General features: G+C 48.3%; 1 pseudogene; it reads left to right on the forward strand.

The window, feature by feature from the left end:
* LOC135528330 (AF4/FMR2 family member lilli-like) overlaps positions 1 to 4,011 on the forward strand; it is an 8,533-nt pseudogene extending 4,522 nt beyond the window's left edge.
* Positions 4,012 to 10,000: the final 5,989 nt, after the last annotated feature.

The raw sequence follows: 10,000 nt of genomic DNA on the forward strand, positions 1-10,000 counted from the left end.
GGAGAGAGGGCGAGAGGCGGCAGGGGGAGTGAAAGGGAGACGGAGAGAGGGCGAGGAGGCAGGGGGAGTGAAAGGGAGACTGGAGAGAGGGCGAGGAGGCAGGGGGAGTGAAAGGGAGACTGAGAGAGGGCGAGAGGCAGGGGAGGAAAGGACTGGAGAGAGGGCGAGAGGCAGGGGGGAGTGAAATGGAGACTGAGAGAGTGGCCGGAGGCAGGGGGAGTGGAAAGGGAGAGGGAGAGAGGGCAAGAGGCGGGGGAGTGAAAAGGGAGACGGAGAGACGGCGTAGAGGCAGGGGGAGGAAAGGGAGACAGAGAGAGGGGGACTAAAACAGAGAGGGTGGAGATAGAGGAAGTTTATGGATACAATTTTTCATTTACTTTATTTGGTGAAAAGAGAGATATTTGACAAAGATTTGAATAATGATGAATAGATGGTGAAATAATCTATAGAGACAGAATAGGAGATAGTTGACAGCTAGAATAATGCTCTTATCGACTGTATGGTGGAGATCAGCAGCGTAGATTGACATTCCTCACAATATCCATCGAGTCTGTGTTGTTACTTTGTTACGGCTGTGGATCTTCTACAAATGGCATGAATACGGTTTGGATGGAATACACAATATGGTCTGGAAGCACAGCTCCCCTCTTACAAGTACTTGAGATGTGGGTTTATATACATGTATTGTTTGAGTTGGTATTTCTTATTAGTGGTTGGCCAAGGCCAGTAAACAAGAAAACCTTGTATTTGTCTCTGTTGCAAAAATTGATTTGTTCATTACCAGTGTTTTCTTTTTTTAAAGTAATGTTTTGGATGTTCATATTTACTTGGCACTCGACGGTGCAGCCATAGGAAAAGATGTGCTTTCTAGAACCTTAAAGGGTTTTTCGGCTGTCCCCATAGGAGAACCCTTTGAAGAACCCTTTGTTTCTTCAAAGCGGGTTCTACATGGAACCCAAAAGGTTCTACCTGGAACTAAAAAGTGTTCTCCTAGGGGACAGCCAAATAACTCTTTTGGAACCCTTTTTCTAAGCGTGTACAGTGCCTTGCAAAAGTATTCAATAGTTCACATTTCTTCACATTTTATTTTTTACAAAGTGGGATTAAAATGGATTTAATTGAAATTTTCTGTCAACAGTCTACCCAAAATACTCCAATGTCAAAGTGGAATAACATTTTTAACATTTTGTAAAACAAAATCATATATATGAAATAACTAAAATATAGTGGTTGCATAAGTATTCAGCTCCTTGAATCAATACTTTAGAAACACCGTCGACAGCGATTACAACTGTGAGTCTTCTTGTAAGACTCCAAGAGCCAAGAGCTTTCCACACCTGGATTGTGCAATATTAGCCCATTATTATTTTCGTAATTGTCAAGCTCTGTCAAGATGTTGGGGATCACGGCTGGGCAGCAATTTTCAAGTGTATTCCTTTTCCGTGTTCATTTTTATTTTTTTACTTTAGTGCCTTGTTGAAATACAAAATGGTTGTTTTAAATACTTGTATTCTGTATATTTGTATTCTTCTTGTCATTTAAATAATTATTATGGAGTCATTACAATGTTGTTGATCCATCCTCACTCTTTGTCCCTCACAGCCTTTGAACTCCATAGCTGTTTTAAAATCACCAATGCCCTCATGTTAACATCCCTGAGCAGTTTCCTTCCTGTCCTGCTGCTCAGTTCAGAAGGACGACTGTATCCCTGAGCAGTTTCCTTCCTGTCCTGCAGCTCAGTTCAGAAGGACGACTGTATCCCTGAGCAGTTTCCTTCCTGTCCTGCAGCTCAGTTCAGAAGGACGACTGTATCCCTGAGCAGTTTCCTTCCTGTCCTGCAGCTCAGTTCAGAAGGACGACTGTATCCCTGAGCAGTTTCCTTCCTGTCCTGCTGCTCAGTTCAGAAGGACGACTGTATCCCTGAGCAGTTTCCTTCCTGTCCTGCAGCTCAGTTCAGAAGGGCGACTGTATCCCTGAGCAGTTTCCTTCCTGTCCTGCAGCTCAGTTCAGAAGGATGACTGTATCCCTGAGCAGTTTCCTTCCTGTCCTGCAGCTCAGTTCAGAAGGGCGACTGTATCCCTGAGCAGTTTCCTTCCTGTCCTGCAGCTCAGTTCAGAAGGACGACTGTATCCCTGAGCAGTTTCCTTCCTGTCCTGCAGCTCAGTTCAGAAGGACGACTGTATCCCTGAGCAGTTTCCTTCCTGTCCTGCAGCTCAGTTCAGAAGGACGACTGTATCCCTGAGCAGTTTCCTTCCTGTCCTGCTGCTCAGTTCAGAAGGACGACTGTATCCCTGAGCAGTTTCCTTCCTGTCCTGCAGCTCAGTTCAGAAGGGCGACTGTATCCCTGAGCAGTTTCCTTCCTGTCCTGCTGCTCAGTTCAGAAGAACGACTGTATCCCTGAGCAGCTTCCTTCCTGTCCTGCAGCTCAGTTCAGAAGGACGACTGTATCCCTGAGCAGTTTCCTTCCTGTCCTGCAGCTCAGTTCAGAAGGGCGACTGTATCCCTGAGCAGTTTCCTTCCTGTCCTGCAGCTCAGTTCAGAAGGACGACTGTATCCCTGAGCAGTTTCCTTCCTGTCCTGCAGCTCAGTTCAGAAGGACGACTGTATCCCTGAGCAGTTTCCTTCCTGTCCTGCAGCTCAGTTCAGAAGGACGACTGTATCTTTGATGTGTCTGGGTGGTTTAATACATCATCCACAGCATCATTATTAACTTGGTCAAAGATGCTTAAAGAGATATTCAATGACTGATTTGTTATTGTTACCCATCCACCAATCACTGACCTTCTTTGAGGCTTTCTCAAAGCTTTGTGGTCTTTGTCGTTGAATCTGTGTTTGAAATTCAATAGTTGACTCAGGGACCTTACAGATGTTGTATGTACGGGGGACAGAGGAGGGGCTAGTCACAAGAAAATCACTCCATATAGTTTATGTCATTTGTTAAGCCAAATGTGACTCCTGAACTCATTTTGCTTGAACAAAGAGGATGAATACTTCTGCAATGACTGTATTTTAGTTATCACACTTTTATTAATACAGAAACACAAAAACATCTTCCACTTTGATATTAGAGTATAGACCAGTATAGACCAGATTGTTTTAAATCCCACTTGAATCCAAGGGGATGAAATACAGTGCCTTGCAAAAGCTACATCCACAGCTGCCCCTGTCTAACATTATCTACACACACACACACACACACACACACACACACACACACACACACACACACACACACACACACACACACACACGCACACACACACACACGTGCACACACACACACGTGCACACACACACACACACACACACACACACACACACACACACACACACGTGCGCACACACACACACACACACGTGCACACACACGTGCACACACACACACACACACGTACACACACACGTACACACACACACAAACACACACACATGTGCACACGCACGCACGCACGCACACACACACACACACACACAAATATATATATATATTATATATCATTTTAAAAATGTGTGTGTGTGTGCATGTGTATATATATATAAAATCACCAATGTATATTTGTATTCTTCTTGTCATTTAAATAATTATTATGGAGTCATTACTATATACATACATACACACACACTCCGTGCCACAGTAAGTAAAGATGACAGGCAGGGCCATGGGTTTTAGCTGTAGCATTGTGGCATTGTGTGTACAGCTACTGTGTACTGCTTTGTCATCTCATGTTAGGTGTCAAATGCAGGAGGCTGCGCATTCAAATAAACCTGAAGGTCAACCATCCCTGCTGCTGCCACACACACAGACATATAAATGTCACATACGTTTAATCCTCTGTCGTCTTCCGAGTAGCCCTCCCTCGCTCCTCTGGTTGTCTCTCTGCCACCTCATCTTCCTCCTGATGATCTTCATCCTCTGTCGTCTTCCCGAGTAGCCCTCCCTCGCTCCTCTGGTTGTCTCTGTGCCACCTCATCTTCCTCCTGATGATCTTCATCCTGTCGTCTTCCGAGTAGCCCTCCCTCGCTCCTCTGGTTGTCTCTGTGCCACCTCATCTTCCTCCTGATGATCTTCATCCTGTCGTCTTCCGAGTAGCCCTCCCTCGCTCCTCTGGTTGTCTCTGTGCCACCTCATCTTCCTCCTGATGATCTTCATCCTCTGTCGTCTTCCGAGTAGCCCTCCCTCGCTCCTCTGGTTGCCTCTGTGCCACCTCATCTTCCTCCTGATGATCTTCATCCTCTGTCGTCTTCCGAGTAGCCCTCCCTCGCTCCTCTGGTTGCCTCTGTGCCACCTCATCTTCCTCCTGATGATCTTCATCCTGTCGTCTTCCGAGTAGCCCTCCCTCGCTCCTCTGGTTGTCTCTGTGCCACCTCATCTTCCTCCTGATGATCTTCATCCTGTCGTCTTCCGAGTAGCCCTCCCTCGCTCCTCTGGTTGCCTCTGTGCCACCTCATCTTCCTCCTGATGATCTTCATCCTGTCGTCTTCCGAGTAGCCCTCCCTCGCTCCTCTGGTTGCCTCTGTGCCACCTCATCTTCCTCCTGATGATCTTCATCCTCTGTCGTCTTCCGAGTAGCCCTCCCTCGCTCCTCTGGTTGTCTCTGTGCCACCTCATCTTCCTCCTGATGATCTTCATCCTCTGTCGTCTTCCGAGTAGCCCTCCCTCGCTCCTCTGGTTGCCTCTGTGCCACCTCATCTTCCTCCTGATGATCTTCATCCTCTGTCGTCTTCCGAGTAGCCCTCCCTCGCTCCTCTGGTTGCCTCTGTGCCACCTCATCTTCCTCCTGATGATCTTCATCCTCTGTCGTCTTCCGAGTACCCCTCCCTCGCTCCTCTGGTTGTCTCTGTGCCACCTCATCTTCCTCCTGATGATCTTCATCCTGTCGTCTTCCGAGTACCCCTCCCTCGCTCCTCTGGTTGTCTCTGTGCCACCTCATCTTCCTCCTGATGATCTTCATCCTGTCGTCTTCCGAGTAGCCCTCCCTCGCTCCTCTGGTTGTCTCTGTGCCACCTCATCTTCCTCCTGATGATCTTCATCCTGTCGTCTTCCGAGTACCCCTCCCTCGCTCCTCTGGTTGTCTCTGTGCCACCTCATCTTCCTCCTGATGATCTTCTGACTGTTATTAAATATTCTGCTGTGTTTTTATAGGGTGACTCACGTTGGTGAAAAAGACAGACATTTATACAAAATGTCACTGCTTTCTCCAGTTTTAACCACATGATTTCTGTTCAGCTTGTACATTTTGAGTGCTACGTTTTTGTGGGGGAGGTGGCGGGATGTTTGTATCCTGCAGCCATGGTCAGAAGTACCTCTAACACCCACCCCACCAGTGATTCTGTCTGTACGTCCGTCTGTCCGTCTGTCCGTCCTGTCTGTGTCTGTCTGTCTGTCTGTACATCCGTCTGTCCGTCTGTCTGTCTGTCTAATTGGGGATAACCAGTGTTAGATTCTGACTGCTGTAGAAAGATGAAATCAAGAAATTAGATTGTATTCTTTCTAATACAGGTACAATTTTTAGTAATACCACTGTGTTATTACGCCAAATATTGTTTGCCAGAACAGGATGTGTGTGTGTGTGTGAATGTGTGTGTGTGTGTGAAGAAACAGGTGTAAGGTGAAGCAGTTGAATATTTTGCTATGGGTCAAAGGTAGCTGTTAACCATGTCAATCTGCTTGTCACCTCTCGAACACACACTCACCTTTTGACTGTAGCAATGATTCAGGTAAATTAGGCTGAATGGGTTTTTAGGGAATGGTTCAGTTAAATTAGGATGGATGGGTTTTTAGTGAATGGTTCAGTTAAATTAGGATGGATGTGTTTTTAGGGAATGGTTCAGTTAAATTAGGCTGAATGGGTTTTAGGGAATGGTTCAGTTAAATTAGGATGGATGTGTTTTTAGGGAATGATTCAGTTAAATTAGGATGGATGTGTTTTTAGGGAATGGTTCAGTTAAATTAGTCTGGATGTGTTTTTAGGGAATGGTTCAGTTAAATTAGGATGGATGTGTTTTTAGGGAATGATTCAGTTAAATTAGGCTGGATGTGTTTTTAGGGAATGGTTCAGTTAAATTAGGCTGGATGTGTTTTTAGGGAATGGTTCAGTTAAATTAGGCTGGATGTGTTTTTAGGGAATGGTTCAGTTAAATTAGGCTGGATGTGTTTTTAGGGAATGGTTCAGTTAAATTAGGATGGATGGGTTTTAGGGAATGGTTCAGGGGCTAGTGTTACTGTATATAGGTCCTGATATTTTGAATGAAGGACGCTTACAGACCTTATAGCCCCAACAGCACCCACAAAGATCTCCTTACTGTGCTCTCCTCTCTTCTCACCCACTGTTGCTGCTTGACCGTGTCTCACTCTGGCTGTGTCTCACTCTGACAGCCAACTAGCTGTCCACGAACCCACGACCTTGTTGTTTCCAGCACCACGCTCCAACCCACTGAGACCCCCCATAGTACTACTGTTGTATCTCCAGACAGATATCAAGGCATTTTTGCCTATCACAGCTAATATTATGACATTCACAAAACCATCTGCTGCACTGGATCAGTGTGAAGAGTCTATATTAGATGTTACCTTTAGAGGGTTCCTTCTACAGTCTCTCTCTCCCCCCACGCTCTCTCGCTCTCTCTCTCTCCCCCCCACGGTCTCTCTCTCGGTCTCTCTCCCCCCCACGGTCTCTCTCTCGGTCTCTCTCTCCCCCCACGGTCTCTCTCTCGGTCTCTCTCTTCCCCCACGGTCTCTCTCTCGGTTTCTCTTCCCCCACTGTCTCTCTCTCGGTTTCTCTCCCCCACGTTCTCTCTCTCTCTCCCCACGGTCTCTCTCTCGGTCTCTCTCTCCCCACGGTCTCTCTCTCGGTCTCTCTCTCCCCCCACGGTCTCTCTATCGGTCTCTCTCTCCCCCCACGGTCTCTCTCTCGCTCTCTCTCCCCCCACGCTCTCTCTCTCTGTCTCTCTCTCCCCCACGGTCTCTCTCTCGGTCTCCCTCTCCCCCCACGGTCTCTCTCTCCCCCCATGGTCTCTCTCACGGTCTCTCTCTCGGTCTCTCTTTCCCCTCACGGTCTCTCTCTCGGTCTCTCTCTTCCCCCACGGTCTCTCTCTCGGTTTCTCTTCCCCCACAGTCTCTCTCTCGGTTTCTCTCCCCCCACGGTCTCTCTCTCCCCCTACGGTCTCTCTCTCTCTTTCTCTCTCTCTTTCTCTCTCTCTTTCTCTCTCTCTCTCTCTCTCTCCACATTACCAAGCGGAAGACTATAACAGCCTCTGATTTATGAAAGTGAAATAGAGATTACGTCTTGTGTAACTTCTGCCAGGGCACACACACCGTGTGTGTGTGTGTGGTTTTCAGAGTGTCAGAGTCAAAAGCAGCCATACGTTTTCATCAGTTTATACTGCTGTGTGTGGCACGTGCCTTGGCCCCCTTACTAAACACACTCAGCTCGCAGCTCCAAGATGGGTTCAGATGATGTGCTCATCACAGGGTTTTCCTTAAAGCTGCGTGGCCTTTCACCTCTTATTTCAAACAGGGATTTCACAGGAAGTTGGGGATTTTTTCCTACACCTTAATACCCTCCAATGTTTTGTAGGAATGTATGTGTCCGTTTTCTAAAGCAGCCGGTCTGCTCCGCTTGGTTCTGGCATTAAGAGTATTGTTTGTGTGTGTGAGGAATGGGGGTTATTTCATCATCATCATCATCATCATCACTATTACAATAGTATACGGATGGTCAAAATACATTGTGTTTAAACACAAAACAGGAGCCTGGTTTTCTGTTGTTGTTTTAAACCTGAGCACTGCTTTGTGAGGAGAGAGGCCGGCGCTCTATTGCAGCTTTGGAGAGGTCAGTGTGTGTGGGATGGGAACAATCTGAGCAGACAGAGGGGGAGAGAGGCAGGCGCTCTATTGCAGCTTTGGAGAGGTCAGTGTGTGTGGGATGGGAACAATCTGAGCAGACAGAGGGGGAGAGAGGCAGGCGCTCTATTGCAGCTTTGGAGAGGTCAGTGTGTGTGGGATGGGAACAATCTGAGCAGACAGAGGGGGAGAGAGGCAGGCGCTCTATTGCAGCTTTGGAGAGGTCAGTGTGTGTGGGATGGGAGCAATCTGAGCAGACAGAGGGGGAGAGAGACATTTGCTCTATTGCAGCTTTGGAGAGGTCAGTGTGTGTGGGATGGGAACAATCTGAGCAGACAGAGGGGGAGAGAGACATTTGCTCTATTGCAGCTTTGGAGAGGTCAGTGTGTGTGGGATGGGAACAATCTGAGCAGACAGAGGGGGAGAGAGACATTTGCTCTATTGCAGCTTTGGAGAGGTCAGTGTGTGTGGGATGGGAACAATCTGAGCAGACAGAGGGGGAGAGAGACATTTGCTCTATTGCAGCTTTGGAGAGGTCAGTGTGTGTGGGATGGGAACAATCTGAACAGACAGAGGGGGAGAGAGGCAGGCGCTCTATTGCAGCTTTGGAGAGGTCAGTGTGTGTGGGATGGAAACAATCTGAGCAGACAGAGGGGGAGAGAGACATTTGCTCTATTGCAGCTTTGGAGAGGTCAGTGTGTGTGGGATGGGAACAATCTGAACAGACAGAGGGGGAGAGAGACAGGTGCTCTATTGCAGCTTTGGAGAGGTCAGTGTGTGTGGGATGGGAGCAATCTGAACAGACAGAGGGGGAGACAGGTGCTCTATTGCAGCTTTGGAGAGGTCAGTGTGTGTGGGATGGGAGCAATCTGAACAGACAGAGGGGGGGGAGACAGGTGCTCTATTGCAGCTTTGGAGAGGTCAGTGTGTGTGGGATGGGAGCAATCTGAACAGACAGAGGGGGAGAGAGACATTTGCTCTATTGCAGCTTTGGAGAGGTCAGTGTGTGTGGGATGGGAACAATCTGAACAGACAGAGGGGGAGAGAGACATTTGCTCTATTGCAGCTTTGGAGAGGTCAGTGTGTGTGGGATGGGAACAATCTGAGCAGACAGAGGGGGAGAGAGACAGGTGCTCTATTGCAGCTTTGGAGAGGTCAGTGTGTGTGGGATGGGAGCAATCTGAGCAGACAGAGGGGTGGGGGGAGAGACAGGTGCTCTATTGCAGCTTTGGAGAGGTCAGTGTGTGTGGGATGGGAGCAATCTGAGCAGACAGAGGGGTGGGGGGGGGGAGAGACAGGTGCTCTATTGCAGCTTTGGAGAGGTCAGTGTGTGTGGGATGGAAACAATCTGAACAGACAGAGGGGTGGGGGGGGGGGAGACAGGTGCTCTATTGCAGCTTTGGAGAGGTCAGTGTGTGTGGGATGGGAGCAATCTGAGCAGACAGAGGGGGGGGGAGACAGGTGCTCTATTGCAGCTTTGGAGAGGTCAGTGTGTGTGGGATGGGAGCAATCTGAACAGACAGAGGGGGAGACAGGTGCTCTATTGCAGCTTTGGAGAGGTCAGTGTGTGTGGGATGGGAGCAATCTGAACAGACAGAGGGGGAGAGAGACATTTGCTCTATTGCAGCTTTGGAGAGGTCACTGTGTGTGGGATGGGAGCAATCTGAACAGACAGAGGGGGAGAGAGAGACAGAACGACAAGGTAACGGTAGCCAAGGCAACACAGCTACAAGTAAGACTTGCTAACTTGTAGCAGCAACGATGTTGTTTAACATCCCGTATAGCAGCCTGTCTTGACTGGAGTAGCCTAGACCAGTGGTTCCCATCCGGGGGTACTAGGACCCCTGGGGGTACCTGGCCTGTCCACTGGGGGAGCTTGAGAAGACCGATGAGACCACAGGCAGACTGGTGAAAGGTACAGGTAGTCTGGGCAGAGCAACATTCAGTTGGTGGCACAGTAACCGTAAAAGGTTGGGAGCGACTGGCCTAGAGAAGCTAGATAATTGAGGCCACAGGCTGCACTTTCTCCCCAGCCCCATTCAGATAGAACTACCGTCTACCTGTTGGTTGCCCGTTGTAGCCTACTCCTTCTACTCCTTCTCATCTCGCTAGCTTTTTAATTCAGTCGTTTTAATTCAGTCGTTTTAATTCCGTCTT

Source organism: Oncorhynchus masou, chromosome 5, assembly GCF_036934945.1.
Source record: "Oncorhynchus masou masou isolate Uvic2021 chromosome 5, UVic_Omas_1.1, whole genome shotgun sequence".
Classification (NCBI taxonomy): domain Eukaryota; kingdom Metazoa; phylum Chordata; class Actinopteri; order Salmoniformes; family Salmonidae; genus Oncorhynchus; species Oncorhynchus masou.